A 22,341-nucleotide genomic window follows, 5' to 3' on the forward strand; every position below is an offset into this window, starting at 1 on the left:
GGCTAATAAAAATTACACATTTAGAGTAGTCTGCAAAATAATCCACAAAAGTTAATTTATGTGTAATGATGAAGAAATATAAATAGGGCTTTTAAGGTCTGGTACAAATATGACATGGGCTAGAAAAATACGTATGAGCCGTATATTAGCCTATGTATGCATGTTTAATCATTAAAAGATCGCGATCTTGATTCAAACACACGCGATCTTATTCCTAAATGACGGTGATTCTGCTATGTCTATTAAACCTTTGAAATCACAATCACATCGGAATATTTAAACCTGCTTTTGTGCAGCCGCTAATCCAGAGAGAGCAGCGCTCATCATGTAAAGCTTTGTTTGAAACAGCTTCACAAACAGTCTACTTACACAGTAGGCTACATTTCTTTGTTGCAAACATTAAATAATAACGAAAGTATTGATAAAAGTTTAAAGTCCGGATGTAGACTCTGATGTTGCGGGAGCCGCGATCAAAATGGGTCTTACATTATTCCAGCAGGTGGCGAACAGTGAGTGTTAAATGTATTTGATGTCTGAATCATTCATTCAAGAGATTCAAAATGAAACAAGTCTTCATTTATCTTCATTTATTTAAAATGATTTCCCCCCCCCACATAATTAGGCTAATTCATTTAAATTAATAAATATTTTTAAATAGACTCATTTACTATAACATTAATAAGACATTTTGTCAGAAACTCAAGTAAATTTCATATTTCGGTTTGGTTGTCTGATTTGTTTTCAGAATCGTAGGAGAATCATAGCTTAAAAATACATATGCTAATATATGTGGCAACTAACTAATACCATTAGTAGGTAATATATTTAGTATTTTATAGGTAATATTACTACTGTTTCTAATATTAAAATTAGTTCTGCTACCCAATCCCCCCTCCCTTTGGTTCGTTCCGCGATCCATGGTAGGAACGATGCATAAACAAGATGGCTGTCACTAATCACAAGGGAACTAGTGGATGGATTATGAGGAAACAAGGTCAAACAAGGTTATTGTAGTGCTGCTTGAGTGCGGTAAACTCAGGCCTCATTAGTGTAGAGTGGAGTTGGTGTTGCGTTTAGTAGAGTTCTAGTTTTTAAACTGTTTTTTATTAATAACCTTTGTTTTTATGGTCTTAAAATAAACTGCTTTAAATAAACACATTTTTGGATGCCAACATCGCTACCATGTTGACATCTCGGTGTGAATCTTCCTTGTGACTGCTCGGGTTGCGGTCACACGTTCTTATTTCAGTGTTGTTGAAAAATTTACTGAATATGTACTGTTAATACTTTCAGTTCAATTGCACAAGTTAAAAAGAGTAAACTTAATCAATCAACTGAACGCTGCACATGCATTTTAGACATGCCCCATTACTTGCTTTTCATGTTTCCATGTGACCTCAGTTAATGGCGAATTGAAAGCATCTGTCCTGTGTGGACCACCAAGGTTAATGGTGGAAATAACAACCACTGAGGTTTATGCAACACCAAGGTTGTGACTTATTAACATACAAATAAAAAGTTCCTAAAATGGCCTCACGATTACGCAACTCACATATCTCATTTGCTGCAACATACATTAGCCCAGATTCAACAAGGTGGTTTGGTTCCTCTCTTGAAGAAATGTGGAAATGGAAATATGTATAACAAAGACCAGCTGCTGGTTCCTCTCTCCTGGCCAGTGGACCCCAGCCAGGAGGACAACTCTTGGCATGATAAGTCTGGACAGCTGGGGTGATCTGTCGAGCATTTCCAAAAGAACATAATCCATGGTCTGATGAGGCTGCTGGGCTGTCATGCTCTTCCCATCATTACTGCCTGTAAATCTCTCTGGGATCTGGGTTCTGTAACTCAGACTCTCCATGCATGCATACATACTCTAACTTTCTGTATACTCTAAATTTTGGGTCCTTAGTTGAGAATATTGCCAAAAAGTCAGCCAAGTTCACTTAAATACAATAATTTTTGCTGAATAAAAACAGCTTTCCATCTGTCGGTTTTGATAGCTCATTCATCAGCTGTGCAGTGTTTCCACAGTTTTATTGCAGAGAGCGAAGGATCAAGGACAGATGGAGTTACTTGCATAGAAATTAAATCCAGTGACATTTTTTTTTATAAGGAATTATTCAAAGCACAGATACATTTTTCAAGCATTAAAAACAGTGCCAACATAATTCTAGATCATTGCGGTGATTGCTAATGACCTAACCAAAGCAGGAAGGAAACATTAATTGTTACGTTTGTGTCATACAACTGAGCAGACTTAATATTCTATAAAGTAATCATGCATGAATTTATCAAACCCAGAAAACAAAAACAGACCAAGAACCTCTCGCCATATTTTAGTATGTCTTTCATGCCAAGGCCTCCAGGTCCCGAGGGAAGAAAACCCTCGCCTTGTTCCCATGCCTCAGTAGGTGTGCCAACAGGTGTTGCCCTGCATACGACACTTCATCACTTCAAGATGAAAACTGTGAACGGATTTGGCAACTGCACACTTTTAATAACTTCCACCTGCCTCACAGGGGCAAGACCCCTTGTATTACCGCCCGAGCACCTCTGCTGAGCGTGACTGTCCTTGCCTGAAAAGTGCTTTGTGTGTAGTGCAAGAGGAGCTGAGGGGAAGAGCCAATGATAATTGCTTCCATAAGAGAGAGAAGAGGCAAGAGAGATGGGAAATGTTGTGGAACATCTCTCGAAAGGTGATTTTGAGGTTACTGGTGTCTTGAAGATGATGAAGACTCTTGGATGTGCTTGGATGTCTCGGAAGAACTGTCCCATCAGCTTTTATGAGCATCTACTGTATATTGGGTTGAGCAGCAGGCTAAAGATAATAGTCCCATGATAACATTGATAGCATGCATGCTAAATGAAATAGCGGTGCTTTAGGTGGGGTTTTATGGCTGCTGTCAGAGGACAACTGAACTAAGCAGGGCTCTTCTGGGCTTAGCATAGTGCACACGTGGAGTTTACTGGAGAATTTCTCAGATAAGGCCAGGATTCTCCTAAAAAAGCAAAACTCATAAATAGCAAAGAATGTTGTTTTTATGGGCTGAATTACCCAATTTAATTAACAACCAGGCTCAAAAGAAATTATAGACTTGGCACAATGCATTGGATCAATGCAAGCAACATTCCTAAGATCAAGAAAATGGAGATTTCTTTGTCATTAGCAGTGCTTTATAAAGGGTTTGTTCACCCAAAAATTCAATTCTGTCAATTACTCACACTAATGTCATTCCGATATGACTTTCATTTGCTTGTTGAGTAGAGTAAATGTAAAAATCTAGTTAACAATTTTGCACCATCCAGTATATTTAGTCTCATAGTCATTTTGGGTTTGGTGGATGAATGAGTCTTGCTTCTATATAATGAGTTGCCGAAAGGGCAGGCTGTTAGTCTTCAGAGACAGGCCAAGATTCCAGCTAAAGCATATGCTTCATTACAACATGAAGATGGATCCCAGTGGCTTTGGAATCTGTGTAATCAACTCATTCTGAGATCTGCTGTCAAAAGATAATACCAACATCAAACATTAGACAAGCCTCCATCAGGAACTATGATTCTTTCGCCCTACCTGGCATTCTTCAATGGCTGGCCAGCGCTGTGTTTTTGCAGCTGTCCAGACGGATGAAGGTGCATCACAGAAAGGATTCTGGTGGAAGAACTGTGCAGTGTAGAGAGAACATGGCAGCAGGAATTTGGCTTCTTGCCCATGTCTGAATGCTGCATTGTTACCTTCTTCAGCAGAAGATAAAGTGTAGGTGGATATATAGTTTTTTTTTTTTTTACTTATCATTTTTTACTTTATCACTTTTAGTGTTGCTCAAGTTGTGCAGCATATTTGATGTGTGCTATTTGTTTTCTAAGCAATCAGTCTGACCTTTTTTTCTATTTCATTTCATCCTGGCAACTACCCTTGCACTCTAAAAGTCTGTAAAAATATGGCCCATATTCCTTGCCAAACCCTAACCCTTCTGTATATTTAAATAGTAGAAAATTACCTTTTCTGTTTTTCTACTGTTCTTTTTGCTTACAGTGTGCATTTTGGTGCAGAGTTTGAAAAAAATATATATAAAAATGGTTGAATTTAAAATAAAATACGTTTGTATTTTTTAGTGTTCATTTGTTGAATTTATGTGATTTTCATTTTTTTTTTTTTTGGACTGCAGATAAAAAGAACAAGAATATCCAAACTCGGTCTGTGATTCAAATTAGAAAACATTTGAGAATGTAGTTGCCCATGGTAAAAATCAGATACAGAGAACAAATTTTTTTTTCTTGTATATGTTATCTACACTTTCCAGATGCTCATTCAGAGTGCGTGTTATTACCCACAGTTCACCTCGGTCATCCTCAATATCTCCAAACCGCACTACAGTATCTGCCTGTCAGGATGGCTGTTCACCGGATGGTCCAGGGAGTTGATGTGGAAACCATCTGATGTGAAACCCTCAGAGCACACATGTACACCATCCTTCTTATAGGCAGAATAAACAAGCACTGATCTCCCCCAGCACCAGCCGTATTCTCTTCTGCTGCTGAGTGCTTTCCACACTCATGTAAGTTCTGATCGCTTTTACAGGAACCAGTATGAGATTGACAGTATAGTATCTGCTAGCTGTCCCTCATTCTGTTTCTGCTGTCTCAGGAATTCTCAATCTTAAGTTTTGTAAGAAATAATTACTTTTATTCAGCAAAGATGCATTACATTGGTCAAAAGTGACAGTAAATACATGTACAATGTTACAAGAAATTTCTGTTTCAAATAAATGCTGTTTTTTACTTTCTATTGATCAAATAAAATATTCTTCATAAATATTACTCAGCACAACTTGCAACAGTGATAATTAGGAATAGGAAATATAAAAAGTTTCTTAAGTATTAAAATGTTACTTAAGCATATTAGAATGATTTCTAAAGGATCACGTGACATCATATGAAATTCAGCTTTGCATCACACAAATAAATTACATTTTAAAATATATTGAAATAGAAAACAGTTATTATAAATTGTGACAATATTTCTCAATGTTGTTCTCAGGTGTAACTCGTTTAACTAATCATCTTAACTAGCACAATACTTATATATATATATATATATATATGCAGCCTACTTACCTCTATCCTACGACAGTTTTCCGGCATTCGGTTTACTCCTTTGGCCATTATATCACAGACTCAACTTTTTCTGTCAAACGACGAGACCTGTACTGGGGATTTTTCAGGTCCTCCGTCGCAATCTGCCGACCCTAGGATCACTCCTTCTCCGCCAGTCACTGCTGCAAGCACCAGGCTTCATCGCGGCTGCCGCTCTGCTCGACCAGCCACACGCTCTCCACAACGCCGAGGCTTAACCTCGCCTCCACTGGCAAGACTTCCAATTTCTTCCCCGACATCCTTGTATCATTCAGCCATGCCAATAGTTCCTCCAATCGGAAAGTGGACCGTCTGGAAAGTTTAAGCCTGAGGCAAACGCTGATTAATTCCGACGCACCGTTTACGCGGAGGGTAAACAAAGCGAATCTGTACGATCTATTCGTCACCCTGCAAATTAGCCAACCTCACCCCTATATCCACTCTAGCCGCCAAGGCGGCCAACAGATTGAGCAAAGCCCCGAACTCGCCTCGCTCGACACCACCATTGTCCCACACAAGACCAGGCTCCTCGAGTGTTGGGTCACAGTGGCAGGCCTCAAACGAGCCTGGGCTGCGCCCCAGGTCTCACCTCAGTCGTGGTATTGAGGGTGGAAGAGAGCACTGGTTATTCACTCCCCCCACCTACAATTCCTGCCAGACCTGAGACTTGAACCTGTGACCTTCGGGTTACAAGTCCGACTCTCTATCCATTAGGCAATCAATCAAGTGCAATTAGCAACCTAATTCGCTTGTGATGTGCATACTGCTAGGCACCTCTCTCCAAGTCTCTAGCAGCTGATGTGCTGCTTGGCTGGCTAGCTGTTTCAATACTTTCTTCTTTTGTGTGGTTAAGAGAAAAAGCATGTCTTTTCATAATTTTTTTACTTTTTAAAAATTGCTAAAAGTCGCCAAATACTTTTTAAATAGCTAAATTCGTTGCTAGTGCTTTAAAAAACAAGTTGCTATGGTAGTCTGAGAAGTTGTTAGCAACAAAATTGCTAAGTTAGCAAAACTGCAGGCTACACGGGCATTTCAACATTTCCCGCCAAATGTCACAAACCACTCCCCTTTCCCGTGGCCTACAGCTAAAGCAGCTGAAGCAAGCATGAGGCTGCCTCTGCATGCAACACAGGCCCTCACTTCTCAGGCTTTCCTCCTGATACTTCTAACCCCTCTTCCTTTTCAGTGGTCTCCAGCTCCCATAGCACATGCTACTGAGGCTGCTTCCGCTAGCTGTGCAGGCTACACAGGCTCTTCAGTATGTCACAAACCCCACTCCCTTCCCATGGCCTACAGCAGCTGAAGGAAGCGTGAGGCTGCCTCCGCTTGCAACTCAGGCCCACACATCTCAGGCTTTTCCTCACGTTTCTAATGACCCCTTTTTTCTTTTTAGTGGCCTCCAGCTCCCTAGCAGACACTAACCCGAAAGCCGTTTTAAACGTCAGGCTGCCTCGGCTGACAATTGCAGCCCATGCACCTCTTCCTCATAGCTCCCTACTTCATTCAAAATTACGTTGTCTTCCAGATCAAGTTCCGGCTCCCCTCGAGCTTCAAGACGCAGCAGGCCGTCAGCAAGCCTGGGCCGCGCCCCAGACTCGGCTGCTCCTCACACCCTACTTTTAAATTATTGAATACTTTTTAAATAGCTAAATTCGTTGCTAGTGCTTTAAAAAACAAGTTGCTATGGTAGTCTGAGAAGTTGTTAGCAACAAAATTGCTAAGTTAGCAAAACTGCAGGCTACACGGGCATTTCAACATTTCCCGCCAAATGTCACAAACCACTCCCCTTTCCCGTGGCCTACAGCTAAAGCAGCTGAAGCAAGCATGAGGCTGCCTCTGCATGCAACACAGGCCCTCACTTCTCAGGCTTTCCTCCTGATACTTCTAACCCCTCTTCCTTTTCAGTGGTCTCCAGCTCCCATAGCACATGCTACTGAGGCTGCTTCCGCTAGCTGTGCAGGCTACACAGGCTCTTCAGTATGTCACAAACCCCACTCCCTTCCCATGGCCTACAGCAGCTGAAGGAAGCGTGAGGCTGCCTCCGCTTGCAACTCAGGCCCACACATCTCAGGCTTTTCCTCCCGCTACTAAAACACCCTTTTTTCTTTTCAGTGGCCTCCAGCTCCCATAGCAGACACTAGCCCAGAGGCCGATTTTAAGCATGAGGCTGCCTCTGCTGACAATTGCGGCCCCTGCTCCTTTCCCTCACAGCTCTCTACTTCATTCAAAATCAAGGCCTGTTCCAACAAATGCCATCGCCTCAAGAGTCACCCCCAGTGGCTCATAAAATCTGAGCACAGATCCTGGCAGGTGTGGACATAGACCTCTGATCTAGGGCCGTCACTAACAATTAAGTTGGTAACCGAGTTATAATAAAATAGCCTTATCAACAATAGCTTTTAAAATGACCTAAAATACATATATAATAACTGTCACGGTGTGCCTACGGTGAGGAGCGAGGAACAAGGAGCGAGGAACGAGGAGAACGGAAGAGAATCAGGATTAACAGTCTTTATTGACATCACAGGAATCACACGTAGGACACGGGGATCGACGTTCAAAACCAGACAGAGAACTCAAAACAGGAAACACCTTAAATACACAAGACATGACGAGGGGAAGACGAGAAACACCTGGGATTAATAAACATAATAGGAACAGGAAACAGGAAGGACCAAATGTGGGCATGGACATAACCTGGAGCACGTGGGGGAGCAAAACACACACGAAACACGGAACAGAGTCTGACATTACTCCCTCCTCCCGGAAGGCGCGGTGGTGGGCGCTCTGGAGGTTGGTGCAGGACTGGGACACGAGGAATACCTCCAGGGCGGATCAGGCAGTCCAGGGTGCCATGGCAGCACAGGGAGCTTGGGGAGTCATGGTGGATTAGGGAACTCAGAAGGCCATGGCGGATCAGACAGTTCGGGGCGCCATGGCGGATCAGGCAGACTAGGAGGCCATGGAGGAGCAGGGGACTCAGTAGGCCATGGCGGATCAGACAGTTCAGGAGGCCATGGCGGAGTAGGGAACTCAGGAGGCCATGGCGGATCAGACCGTTCAGGAGGCCATTGCTGGACGGCCTCCATGGCCTTGGCCTCGCCACTCGGCCCAGCCACTACGGACGGACCCATACTACCCCCCCAAAAAAAATCCTTGGGGAGAATATCGTCTTTAGAGGCCCTCCGTAGGCCTAACTCGGGAACAGTGGCCCTCCCTGGACTTGACTTGGGGACTGGAGCCTTCTCTGGGCTAAACTCGGGGACTGGAGCCCTCTCTGGGCTAAACTAGGGGACTGGAGCCCTCTCTGGGCTAAACTCGGGGACTGGAGCCCTCTCTAGGCTAAACTCGGGGACTGGAACCTTCTCTGGGCTAAACTTGGGGACAGGAGCCCTCCGTGGGCTAAACTCGGGGACTGGAGCCTTCTCTGGGTTAAACTCGGGAACAGGAGCCCTCTGTGGGCTAAACTCGGGAACAGGAGCCCTCCGTGGGCTAAGCTCTGGGGCTGTAGCCGACCACCTTCTCCTTCTTAGATACCCCTTTAGGTTTGGGGTGAAAGGCGTGGTCAGCGGGCTTGAGTGAGGCTTGACCGAGGAACCGCTGGCGGGCTGGTTCTGGCTCAGGCCTGGACACTCCCCAGACACCGGTAGATTGCTTCCCTCCAGCATAGTCCCTTGGTGTCTGGGAGGTCCATGGGGCGATAGTAGTTGGCCCCGAGCCATAATAATTGGTTCAAATAAAGTATCAAAGCAAGTAACTATATGGTTTTGTTAAACAAAACTTAACATAATGTATTATAAACAATATTATGTACATTAGCATTATATTAAAAGCCTACAGAGGGTGCCAATGACCTGACTATTGTTTTTTACATGTCACTGCGTGATCTAATCCTTGTTTGGCTAAACAACATTTAATTCAAATTTACCAAGGGCATTGGTTCGCGTCTCCATGGCCCCCCCAGATGCTCGACTCTCCCCAGTCCTCAGCACTGTTCGAACTCTATCCTCTGGTCGTCGCTGCCTTTTTGTGGTGAAAAAACTGGATGTCAAGCAGCATCTTAGTTTACTGTGACAACGAAGCGACCGTTCACTGTATAAATAAAGGCCGTTCTCATTCCCTAGCTCTCATACCACTACTAAGATGTCTCATCTGGATTTCAGCATGTGATCAGTTTATTAGAACTGCTAAACACATTCCCGGATCAAAAAATCGAATTGCTGATTCTCTCTCTCGTTTTATGTTTCAGAAATTCAGAGCGCTGGCTCCAGAGGCGGACCCATCGCCAACCCTAGAACCTCACTATTCGCAACTCATATTCCCATAAATCATCCCTCTCCTCGACGTGTCACTCGATTCTATCCTCCAAGTAGTTTCACCCAGAACTATCCATTCATATCTAACAGCTTGGAGATGATTCAAAGCATTTTACCTCTCCTATAACCTGCCATTTCCCAATTTTTCTCTCCTCGCATTTATTTCCTACCTTAATTCCATTAAGAACCTCCAAGCCGGGTCTATTAAAGGTTACTTAAGTGGCATTCAATTTTTTCACAAACTAATCTATGGCTTCCCCTTACCCGAAATAAATAATTCTCAAACTTGTCTTCTAATTAAAGGAATTCAGCGCTCTCAACCATCAAGTCCAGATTCCAGACAACCTATAACTTTGGACATCCTTATAAAATGCATCCAAAGTCTCTGCACAGGCTACCATTCGATCCATACTGCTCGTACCCTCGATGCCATGTTTTATTGCATTTATATATATGCATTTATATAGTGCTTTATTGTGTATTGTTGTACACCCAAAGCGCTTTACAATCATGTGGGGGGGTCTCTCCTCAACCACCATCAGTGTGCAGCATTCACCTGGATGATGCGACAGCAGCCACAGGACAACGGCGCCAGTGCGCTCACCACACACCAGCTACAGGTGGAGAGGAGAGTCATAGATCCAATCAAGTGGTTGGGGATTATTAGGAGGCCATGATTGACAAAGGCCAGGGGGGCAATTTGGCCAGGACCTTCGGTTTTTGAGATGCTTAGAACTGGCAATTACCTCTAAATTTAACCCCAAACTCCATCCAACCATCTCTGATTTATCCATACTTGATAGTGAAACTATCGCTTACTTCATTAAACAAAGTAAGACAGACCAAGAAAGAAAAGGCCACTACATATATATTTTTAACCTAAATCCCCTCTGGACCCTCTTTTTCGTCGACGACTCTAACCACCCCGTTACACTTTTTTGGTTCCAAAAACACTTAAAACTGATCCTCGCTCAATCAGGTTTACCTGCAGAAAATGTTTCCAGCCACTCATTTTGCATCGGGGCTGCAACTACAGCAGTTTATATACTGTATATTAAAAAAAATCCAATACAGTAAGTCACAGCTTTTTTTGGTCGCAGTGAAAGCCCTCCACCAGTCTTTTCGAATCTCATTGCTTATTCAGCATTGGACGGGGCATCAAACCACGCCTCGTATTCAGCCGCAAGAGGGACTCTCTTTCCGGTGCAGCAGAGCCACACCTCCCTTTGGACGCAGCGAGAGTCCCTCCATCAGTCGCTTTGAATCTCCTTGCTTATTCAGCATCGGATGAGGCTCTCCCTTCCGGTGCAGCAGAGCCGCGGCTCCCTTCGGTCGCAGTGTGAGCCCTCCGTCTGTCGTTTGAGTTACGCTGCGTACTCGGCAGCGGACGGGAATCTCCCTTCCGGTGCAGCAGAGCCGCATGCTCCCTCTGGTCGCAGTGAGAGCCCTCCATCCGAGGCATCAAACCACACCTCATATTCAGCCGCAAAGGAGACACTCCCTTCCGGTGCAGCAGAGCCGCAGCTCCCTTCGGATGCTGCGAGAGTCCCTCCATCAGTCGCTTCGAATCTCATTGCTTATTCAGCATCGGACGAGGCTCTCCCTTCCAGTGCAGCAGAGCCGTGGCTCCCTTCGGGCGCAGTGTGAGCCCTCCTTCTGTCGTCTTGAGTTACGCTGCGTACTCGGCGGCAGACGGGGCTCTCCCACCCGGTGCAGCAGAGCTGAAGGGTCCCTTCGGTCACAGTGGGAGCCCTCCATCCGACGCTTCAAATCATGCCTCGTATTCAGCTGCAAGAGGAACTCTCCCTTCCGGTGCAGCAGAGCCACAGCTCCCTTCGGTCGCAGTTTGAGTCCTCCATCTGTCATTTGAGTTACACTGCATACTCGGCGGTGGACGGGGCTCTCCCTCCCGGTGCCGCAGAGCCACAGGCTACCTTCGGTCGCAGTGTGAGCCCTCCGTCTGTCGTTTGAGTTATGCTGCATACTCGGCGGCAGACGGGACTCTCCCTCCCGGTGCAGCAGAGCTGCAGGATCCCTTTGGTTGCAGTGAGAGCCCTCCATCTGATGCGTCAAACCGCGCCTCGTATTCAGCTGCAAGAGGGACTCTCCCTTCCAGTGCAGCAGAGCCGCAGCTCCCTTCGGACGCAACGAGAATCCCTCATTTGATGTCTGCCATGGTGCTCCTCTTTTGGCTCGCCAGTCCGACACTGCGACGCTGCTGTACAGTTAGTTATGTCTAAAGTGAATGTAAACAGATGTGACAAAACATATGATACGTCTAAAAATAATGGGTCTGTGCATAGGCCTTGCAGTGTTAATGCAGCCGCAGAATTAATTTAGTATTACAATCATTGTACTTGTATGTGTTTGTTTAGGCTGTAATCAGTGTTAGGTAGTGAGGCTCATTTTAACGACTTAGGGGAAGCATGTACATATGGAGGCCCCTAGGCTAGCTGTGCACCACTCATGCTTATGACTGTGGCAGATGGGGGACCAGGCCTGTGTAATCTGGATGTAATTGCAACAACAACAACAACACATTTCGCCTCCTGTTTCTCTCAGTTTCTATTAAATGTTACTCCCTTGTGTTTAATTTTCTAGATCTTTTCCGTTGTGTGGTAAACTGTGAATAACAAACTCAAATGCAACTGTTGATGTAAGACGCCCCACATTTTAATCAGATGCACAGAATTGTTTAATTCCCAGATGCAAGGGCGTAAATTAAATATTCATCAGTTTTCACATCCACTGTCCTCCGTGCTGGTTCACAGCAAAACCTGAAGCAATTCAAATTTATGTCTTACCAGAGCCCAGCAGACGTTGAGAGGCTGTGACACTGCCTCATTGAAGGGTGTGTGATATGTACAAAATAATGTTCTTCTGGTCAGAGATGTTTTACGTCTCAACATAGCTCACGTCAAGGCGTGTCTCTCATGCAAACGCATGCAGACAGCTGCTTAGCTGTACATAACTTTGCCCTTGGCAAGAACGTGCACGCAATGCGAGATGTATGTTTCTATAAATATGGAAAAGAGCTACAAGGCTCTGTGTCACTTATGGCCTCACAGTCAGTTATCTTAAGGAATCTCAAGGAAGCAGGACATAATTCATGTCTTCAGAAACACGCACCCTGATTAGTGAAGTGAACTTATCCAAACTAACATTTCACAAGTGATAGATGCTCATATCTGTGAAGTTGGAGAGGACGCAGAAAATAATTACAGAGGCAAGCCGGCACAATACTGCGTGCATTCCAGTGTAAGCTGATGGACATGCTAGTTCATGCATTCGGCACATCTGAGCTCAGATCATGTTTTTGAAGACAAAACGGTGCTTGGCACGTCAGTGTAACATCTTTGGTTTTGTACACTTTGTTTCACAAATTTGCGCGCTTTTGGTTTAAAGGCCAGCAGACTGCGCACAGATTGTTCACGAATGACACTCCTCAACCAGAATCTTATCCTACTCGGTCAACAAAGTCATTTTTATCTCTGCTCAGCTTGGTGCCTGATTATGAATGACAAAAATGAAAAAAAAAAATCTTTATGGCGAATTTATTCTTAATCATGAAAATATATTAATTCATGACTTGAATTTAATGAATTTAATTCTAATATTACTGAACCTAAAAATTGTTAAACATTTATTCTTTTTGTTTTCTTTTACTCCCTTAACCTACTGGCTTAAAGAAAATTAAAACTATAGCAATATTATTATATTAACTATAGCAATATGTTATTATAATACATAGGGCACTGGTGGACCCCAAAGTGATTCTATTGACTAAAAGATCTTTTAATGTGTATTCAGTGCCTGATTAGAAATCCTACGAAATTGCTTTTTTGAAGTATTTAATCTGAACCATGTTATTATGACAATTTAAAGAAATTTATGAGTGAACTATTTCTTTAAAATATATTTCACAATGGAGATAGTTCACCCAACAATGGAAATTCTCTCATCATTTACTCACCCTCATTTCGCTCCACATTCATAAGACTTCCCTTCATCTTTGAAACACAAGTGAAGATATTTTTTAAACAATTCTCTCATCCATATGTGCTATTCTATGTCTATTCTATATACTTGTTTTCTTTTTATTTAGTAAAAATAACAAAAAATAACAAAAAACAAACACACAAGCAAAACACAAAAAACCTTGACTTACTAATAGCGTTCTATATTCTTTTTGTATTCTACTTGTTTTCTTTAAATTATTAATAATTTAATAAAAAATAATAATAACAACATTAAATAAATAGCTCTAGCTATTCTATTTCCTTTCTATCTACTTTTAATAATTCATTTATTATAAAAAAAAAAACTTGCCACATGACCTGTTTTAGACTTGTCACAGTACTTATTGTAGCTGTTTTGTTGGATTGATTGCTTCTATTGTCCATATTTGTAAGTTGTTTTGGATAAAAGCATCTGCTAATTCATTACATTTAAATGTAAATGTAATGTGCTTGATGCATGAGAACTAGCCTCAGTGATTCACATACAGTATATAAGCACATTTTAGCTTCCATTTACCATATTTGATGTGCTCTTTGTATGTGCATTGATCAAAATTTATTTGTGAATAAAAGCATTATTTAATTCTTTTGGTCATATTCACATTATTTTGCAATGCAGAAGTGAACTATTTTCTTTGAATTTGCAAGACTTCCAATTTATTAGCTATAGGTGACTAAATAGAAGAATAACAAAATGCAGAAAACTGTAAAACAATTTGCACTGCAAACCAGTGTGTTTGTGATTAAGGTGATACATAAATTAAAATAATATGATAAAAAATACCCGTTTGCAAGTAGAATAATGGACAGTTTTTGTACAGGCAAAATATTTGGAAGCGCATGACACTGGAAGCCTCGCAAATTCAAGTTACAAATGGCGGAACTTGCCTTACATTAAAAATGAGATGGATAAAGTGATTCAGAGTTTATTCAGAAGGCTTGGATTAAACAGCTCAATTCGCATGGATTACTATTAAATTGTCTTTATGAACCTTTTGAAGCTTGAGAGTGTTGGTTGCATGGACTTTCAATATAGGCCGAGACCAAGATGATGGTAGAATATTAAAAATGTCTTCAATTGTGTTTCAAAGAAAGGAAGTTTTATGGGTTTGTAATAACATATGACACCCGGGTGAGTAAATGATGAGAGAATTTTTATCGGACATCACCCAAGCAATAGATTGACTAAGCAATAGGCTAGCTTACCATACCATTAACTGGTTAGGGTGCTAGCTGTTCTGTCTAAGTGGGCAGTTCTTATGCTGCATTCCAGTTTAAATCTGAGCTGGGATTTCCTTATACATATCTCCAACTTCCGACTAAAGATCTTTGCTGTGCTCTGCATACATGAAAATAAAAATAGCAACTCTACATTTAACTTTGCAGTGGTTTGAGTTTACAACTTGCTGGTCTGAACTCAGTGGCGTTTATTGCACTTTTTCCTACACTCTAAAAAAATAGTAATTTTACGAAAATCAACTGATTTTTTGGGGTTGTCTTCGTTTATTTTTAATTGTAGTCAATACTCTGTAAAATTATCTCTAAATGAACTACTCAGCTGTTATTTTAAGTATTATGACATAAATGACAATTCATTTTTAACATAATTTACATTTTTTTCTACAATAATACTGTTTCCCTTTCATGGGAACTTCGAACTGCGTCCTCTAGGGGTCGCTATGGGGAACGCCTCGTCGTGACCCGTGTCTGAAGCATACATTGAAAAAACACCAACTCGTTGGCCGGCGACAGCCATGACGTCACTACCGGTGCGACTATAGTATAAATAGGCGCTTATTTATACTATAGTCGCACCGGTAGTGATGTCATGGCTGTCGCCGGCCAACGAGTTTGGTGTTTTTTCAATGTATGCTTCAGACATGGGTCACGACGAGGCGTTCCCCATAGCGACCCCTAGAGGACGCAGTTCGAAGTTCCCATGAAAGGGAACGTCTCAGGTTACTTATGTAACCATGGTTCCCTGAGTAGGGAACGAGACACTGTGTCCTCTAGGTTTCTTGCCATGCTGCGGACGCAAGCTTCAGACAAAGAAGTGAATGATGTGTGCTCCCGGCACCTATTTATACTATAGTCGCACCGGTAGTGACGTCATGGCTGTCGCCGGCCAACGAGTTGGTGTTTTTTCAATGTATGCTTCAGACACGGGTCACGACGAGGCGTTCCCCATAGCGACCCCTAGAGGACGCAGTGTCTCGTTCTCTACTCAGGGAACCATGGTTACATAAATAACCTGAGACGATTTTTATGCAGTATTTTTATGTTTTCTTAAATTAGATACAAATGTGCATACAATGACAAAAATAATCTGTAATTAATACAATAACAAAACCGTTAGATGATAAAATGGTCAAATGACTGGCAACAATAGCTGCCAAACAAAAACCATTGAATTAAAATAAAATCTCCTTATTTAAATAAGCCGAAAACACAGCTGAAAATAAGATAACATTTTATATGTATTTCCTGAATTGTTATGATCAAAAACCATCACTGTGGCAAAAACGGTCAAATGACCGGCAAACAAACAAAAACCTTAACATTAAAGTAAAATCTCCTTGTTTAAATAAGCTGTTAATTTACAGGTATTTCCTGAAATATTACAATCAAACACATTCACTGTAATAAAAAAAAAAACATGGCAGCAACAGAACAATAAACACTAACAGATCTCTCTAGATCTCAGCATCTTCACTTATTACAAACCAGTCTGATTTATTGCTTTCATACGTCTTAAAAAACTTACTTTTTTTTTTGTTTGTTATATTTATAGGCTTTTATGCCTTTATTGGATAAGACAACAGAGAGCAGACAGGACAGCATTGGGTGGACCCATACGAAACAAAAATATATGGTAATATACTGCAAAAATATAATGCAATATATTGCATAATACATTTCCATATATTGGAAACTAGTGCCTATATTTTTCAATATACAGTAATATATGCATTGACAATATATAGCTATATATTGATACATACAAATATATTTAGAAATGAAGACAAAAATAAATATTCATTGTTTGATCTTTTATTGAGTATGTATTGCACATAGACGTTACCATATAAATGTGAATGTATGTACACACATATAAACACACATTCACTGAATGAGTTACAGCAGATTTCAGGTTCCCATGCAGCATGCTTTGCTTCTAGAAGAGGAAAGAAGAGTAAAAATGTTAAAATTAAGTGTTATTTCATGTGTTTTTGCTCAATATTAATATAGGGGGATATCTGTTAGTGTTTAGTGTTGTATTATTTTGAAATGTAAATGTTTCTGGTATTTGTAAGTTTGTTGGGTTACCATTGTGCAGAAGAGTCATGGATGATGATTGGCCAAACATCATTACATTGTATGTTACTTTATTTAAAAAGTAAATGGTAATGCACTGTTCAGCACAGCGATAGTCTGTTCACTAAGTGTTTAGTATAAGCAGGTGTGCTTATACTATTGTAAACTAGCTATATTTTAAAATATGAAAAATGTATAACATAAATTATTGTTAAATATAAGATTTCCATATGCGTGTGTATATACTGCATGAGTAAATATATGTTTAATATATTTTTACACATGCAGTACCATATTTTATCTATATATTATAAAGTGGATATAATTGACTGAATATAAAATGAGATATATTGTGATATATAAGTAAAATATATTGTCACATATTTTTCAATATATGAAAAACGGCAATTCCTTATGTATTATTCAATATATTGTAATATATTTACACAATATATTATTCTGTATAATTTCTAATATACCATTATGTCGTTTAATATATTGATCATTCATATATTAGAAAATATGTTTTCTTTGCGTCAGGGAAGAGAGTGGGGCGGGATCGGCAAAGGACCTCAAGACAGTACCTTGTTTTGTGATGTTCAGAGTTGATCTGTTTATCTGAATATTTTGTTCATACGCAGACTCTAGATGTCTGTGAGTCTACATGATTCTGCATAATGACTGAAAAAACTTTCAAAATATCAAAGCAGGGCAGGATTTTATGTAGTAGTATTTTAGTGCTACAATAATGTGATATTTATCAATGTAAGTAACATATGGACATACAGTATTGGACGCTGGATGAGATCAGTGAACCAGGCCACTATATGATAATTGAATCTGATCATCTGATCAGATTTTCTTTAGCAATTTTTCCTATAACAAATGCACGTTTGAAACACACAGCTACAGCAGCTGGAGAAAAGCTAATGTTCAAAAGTCAAGGGTCAAGAGCCCAACTAAAGCAAATGCTTATCTCCACAACAGTGACTTCAAACTTTATTATTTCCAATAAAACATCAACATCTAAACCTCAGTTAATTCTCAATAAGAAGTTTTGTTTGAAAGAATTAAAGTCAGACTGGACTGCAATAAGTGAAGCTGCTGAGATCTAGAGAGATAGGCTATGTTTGTGTTTAATGTTCTGTTGGTATTTAAAGGGGTCATATGATGCGATTTCAATTGTTCCTTTCTCTCCTGTGCTTCAGTCCAGGAGAAGACCAAGAAACACTGGTGTTGTGCTGCATGTTACTTTATTTAAAGGCAGTAACTGTGTTGCTGATGCAGTGATAGTTACATTAACTCATGCATGCTGTTGCTAGCTAATGTTTAACTACAAAAGATTTGCGTTTTACAGAGAATGTTTCACAATAATAATCCAGGAAATACCTGTATAATAACAGAGTTTTTTCTAAAACATAAAAAAAAGGATATCAATTAGGATATTTTACCTTAATTTGAAAGGTTTTGTTTGGCAGCCGCTTCTGCCAGTCATTGACCTTTTTTTTTTAAACGTTTTTTATCCATTATTTTGGATAAAATTAAACATTTGGCACACTGTGCTGCCATGCATTTCACCATTTTTTTTTTACATCAATTTTTTTAGTGTACAGAAAGAAATTCAGACTTTCTGAGATGAATGGAACACATTAGCCAGAATAGACTTCACTGTGGATCAGCCAAAAGTCAAATGTCTGACGATGCGAGTATAATGCAGACTTACAGTACACACTGACTGAATCCTGACCCCAAACTAAAAATGATCAGATTTGGCCAGCGTGAGTTTCAAAAGGTCAGTAGATAATCCAGCTTTGTGCTGTTTTATGAACAAATTCTCTTACAGTCATTAGCAGTTCATGTGTGTGACACGGCTAACAGAGAGTAGAAATTTGCTACCCTCTTGTACCAGTTTGGCCTATATGTTTCTTAAAGCAAACCACCCTAAAATTGATAGTCTCCTTTGAGATATTAAGAGATCAAACTCTGGTTTAAGTAACTAGTTTTAGCAGGGTTAGCGGAGCTCATTGCTATGGAAAAGCTCCTCTGCGTTTCATTGTGTTTCTTTCGGGTATCCCCAGGATACAGCCATGAAGGAAATCTCAGTTTGAAATGTAGGCCACAGTGTGGGACCTCCACAGTAAATTAGTCTGCCTTCCTCCAAAGAGGAAAGCAGGCTCTAGTTACAACCCATCAGAGCACCAGGTCAGAGGCAGAGAGATGAGATATCAGGGTTACGCACAGGACTCTCTCCATGCGATGAAGAGTACAGATGCAACAGGGATGGATTATATTCAAGCTTCCACACAAACAGTTCAAGTACGTCTCTCAAGAGTTCAAAAGGTTCATGGCGCGTCTCACTATTTCCTCTCTGTCAGAATGCAGGGTGATTTCAGCAACTGGGGCTGAAAGTAAGAGTTAGAGAGAAATGTTTTCAGACACATTTTATAAACCATTAGCTTTGGCATTTTTATTATCAACCAACACAGTCTCAATGCAATTCATAACTATTTGATGTTTTAGCGAATTGGAGGTTTGTGCAATTTCATTTGTATGCTTACAATTTGCTTTATCATTACAGTATGCTTATTATTTGCTTTAAGTTTTCATATGAATCAAATTTGACAAATATACCAAAACAGCTACATATACTCATGAGATTGGGTTGTATCAACACCCCCCCCACCCCCACCCTACAGTATATTTCTAAGACCAGCATGCAAAAAAAATACAATAATAATAATAAAAAAATTCTAATTTAAATATCAGAGCAGACATCACATATGAGCTCAAGATATTTTATTCTCCTTTCTCTCCTTAACAGTTTTCTGTCACTTTAACTGTCTTACCTAATAACAGAGGAAAACAATAAATGCCTATCATCTACCATAAGCAAATATGCTGATATCACATTTAAGCAAAATGACGTATCTTTCCACAGATGCTGCACAATCATTGTGTGCTGGATTTTAGTTTGAAACTGTGCAGGTTCTGAAAGGTGGTTTTCTTGTTCCCCTAAGGACCTTTCAGTTGGTTTGTTTGTTTATTTATTACAAAGTTTAACAATTAAAAATTAAAGATTATAAACATAAATAAAAGTTTAATAAACATAAAGCATAGTTTTAGGAAAAAAATTATGCTTATTAAGTTTTAACTGTTAACATTTTTTTGCTTTTAATAGATTTTACTATTTAACAGCAATTCTGTCTTTGGATCTCAGCACTGACCATTAAAAAGAAAAAAAAAAACACACTGGAAGGCCACTAATTACAGTGGACATTGACTAGTGATTAAACTCCCTGTGTTGACCACCAACATATGTTTAGTAGACTAGCAGCAACCCTCTCTTGATTAACCAGCAGACAGACAGACAGACAGAGACAGACAGACAGACAGACAGACAGGCAGACGGACAGACAGACAGACAGACAGACAGACAGAGACAGACAGAGAGGCAGGCAGACAGACATACAGAGACAGACAGAGACAGACAGACAGACAGAGACAGACAGAGAGGCAGGCAGACAGACATACAGAGACAGACAGAGACAGACAGACAGACAGAGACAGACAGAGAGGCAGGCAGACAGACATACAGAGACAGACAGAGACAGACAGACAGACAGAGACAGACAGAGAGGCAGGCAGACAGACATACAGAGACAGACAGAGACAGACAGACAGACAGAGACAGACAGAGAGGCAGGCAGACAGACATACAGAGACAGACAGAGACAGACAGACAGACAGAGACAGACAGAGAGGCAGGCAGACAGACATACAGAGACAGACAGAGACAGACAGACAGACAGAGACAGACAGAGAGGCAGGCAGACAGACATACAGAGACAGACAGAGACAGACAGACAGACAGAGACAGACAGAGAGGCAGGCAGACAGACATACAGAGACAGACAGAGACAGACAGACAGACAGAGACAGACAGAGAGGCAGGCAGACAGACATACAGAGACAGACAGAGACAGACAGACAGACAGAGACAGACAGACAGACAGAGACAGACAGACAGACAGACAGACAGGCAGGCAGGCAGGCAGACAGACAGACAGACACAGACAGACAGACAGAAAGACAGGCAGACAGACAGACAGACAGGCAGACAGACAGACAGACAATAAATAAATAAATAAAAGACAACAGCTAGACCAGTTAATTAGATCAGATTAATAGTATGGAAACCAATGCTGATCTAAGCTGGTCTTTTCAGCTGGGAAAGTAAAAAAATCATTTATTGTATATATATAAAATAAATCAAACAATGCAATTTGTGCAGTTGAGTGGGATTTCTAGTGCTTTGCAGTGTGGTGAGTGATTCAGTAGCACACACAATTTTTTAATGATTTGTTATGATATGTTTGGATCTTGTTGCTGTCTTTTGAAAAACTCAACAGACATCTCTTTATAGTTTGAGGGTTTGCTTTATAAAAGTCTCTTGAATTTCAATGGTTTTACAGTATGCTTGGCAGCCAGTTATTCACTGCACAGAATGTGTTGTGGCCGGTAAAACCATGTTCATCTATGCTGCAAGTGATTTCCCATTTATTGGTGCACTCATTAAAAAGTTTTATCCATAAAGAAATATCTATTGAAAATGTTGTCCACTCACATTGGATGAAGAATCAAGTCAAATCAGTAGCCTAGTAAAAGCTGATTTATTATACATGAAGCAGGTCACCTCACGGAGAGTGCCATGTTGAGATCACATGACAAGCCAAATACTTCACAGAATGAATTAATCATCCCCAGGTGTCAAAACTAATTAGCATATTTATTTTGCTATCCTAACTAGACATGATTATATGATTAGTTGCATTTTGGTATTTGCATTTGCCATATTTTTTTCTTTTTACAATTCAGAACAGACCTGCCACCTTTTTTTGGGTCATGACCCATCTGTTCGCAACACCTTGTGAACTAGGAGAGTTTTTAGTAGAAGCAGGTCAGCACATGCGAGTATTTGACCCTCTGTATACATGATCCAAAGGAAGATAGGTCAAGGAAAATGGGGAAAATATTTCGCCTCATGTGCTGTTTACTTGTAAACTGAGCAAAAGGATGATTCGTCAGTGTCCACAGAACTTAAATGGTGTTGTAACCTTTCCAGGATCTTTTCCTTCACCTTTTTGCTCTGAGGTCAAGTTAACAATACCTGGCATAAATAAGGAATGAATCAAGGAGAGAAAAAGCGCTCAAAGGCTCCGTAGAAGGGGGCAGATCATTAATCTTGTCCTTCTCCACAGTGCCGTTTGTCACCACTAGGTGTAGCTGTGTACCATCTTTAATAACCTCATGTACGCTCAGTGAGGGAGAAAATAAATAATTTATATCACAGCTAGAGATGTGATAAAATGCACATATGTGTTTTCTAAAAGGTTTCTTTTAATTGCTTTTAATGAGTATATTGATACAAAGTGACACGTTTTAAATGGGAAACTTTACTTAAAGGGAAAGTTTAGCCAATAATGAAAATTGTCTTCATTTACTCACCCTCAAGTTGTTTCAAACATGCATGAGTTTCTTTCTTATGTTGAGCACAA

At 40.6% G+C, this 22,341-nt stretch overlaps 1 long non-coding RNA gene across 1 annotated transcript; it reads left to right on the plus strand.

Annotated features, from left to right (window-relative positions):
- The first annotated feature begins 631 nt into the window (after positions 1 to 631).
- LOC107730572 (uncharacterized) lies at positions 632 to 21,034 on the plus strand. Its single transcript, XR_001638697.1, has 3 exons — positions 632 to 690; positions 1,040 to 1,055; positions 21,021 to 21,034. It is a non-coding gene; the product is annotated as an uncharacterized LOC107730572 (long non-coding RNA).
- The last annotated feature ends 1,307 nt before the right edge of the window (positions 21,035 to 22,341 follow it).

The sequence above is a fragment of the Sinocyclocheilus rhinocerous genome, unplaced genomic scaffold, assembly GCF_001515625.1.
Source record: "Sinocyclocheilus rhinocerous isolate Xijiao unplaced genomic scaffold, SAMN03320098_v1.1 scaffold818, whole genome shotgun sequence".
NCBI classification, from domain to species: domain Eukaryota; kingdom Metazoa; phylum Chordata; class Actinopteri; order Cypriniformes; family Cyprinidae; genus Sinocyclocheilus; species Sinocyclocheilus rhinocerous.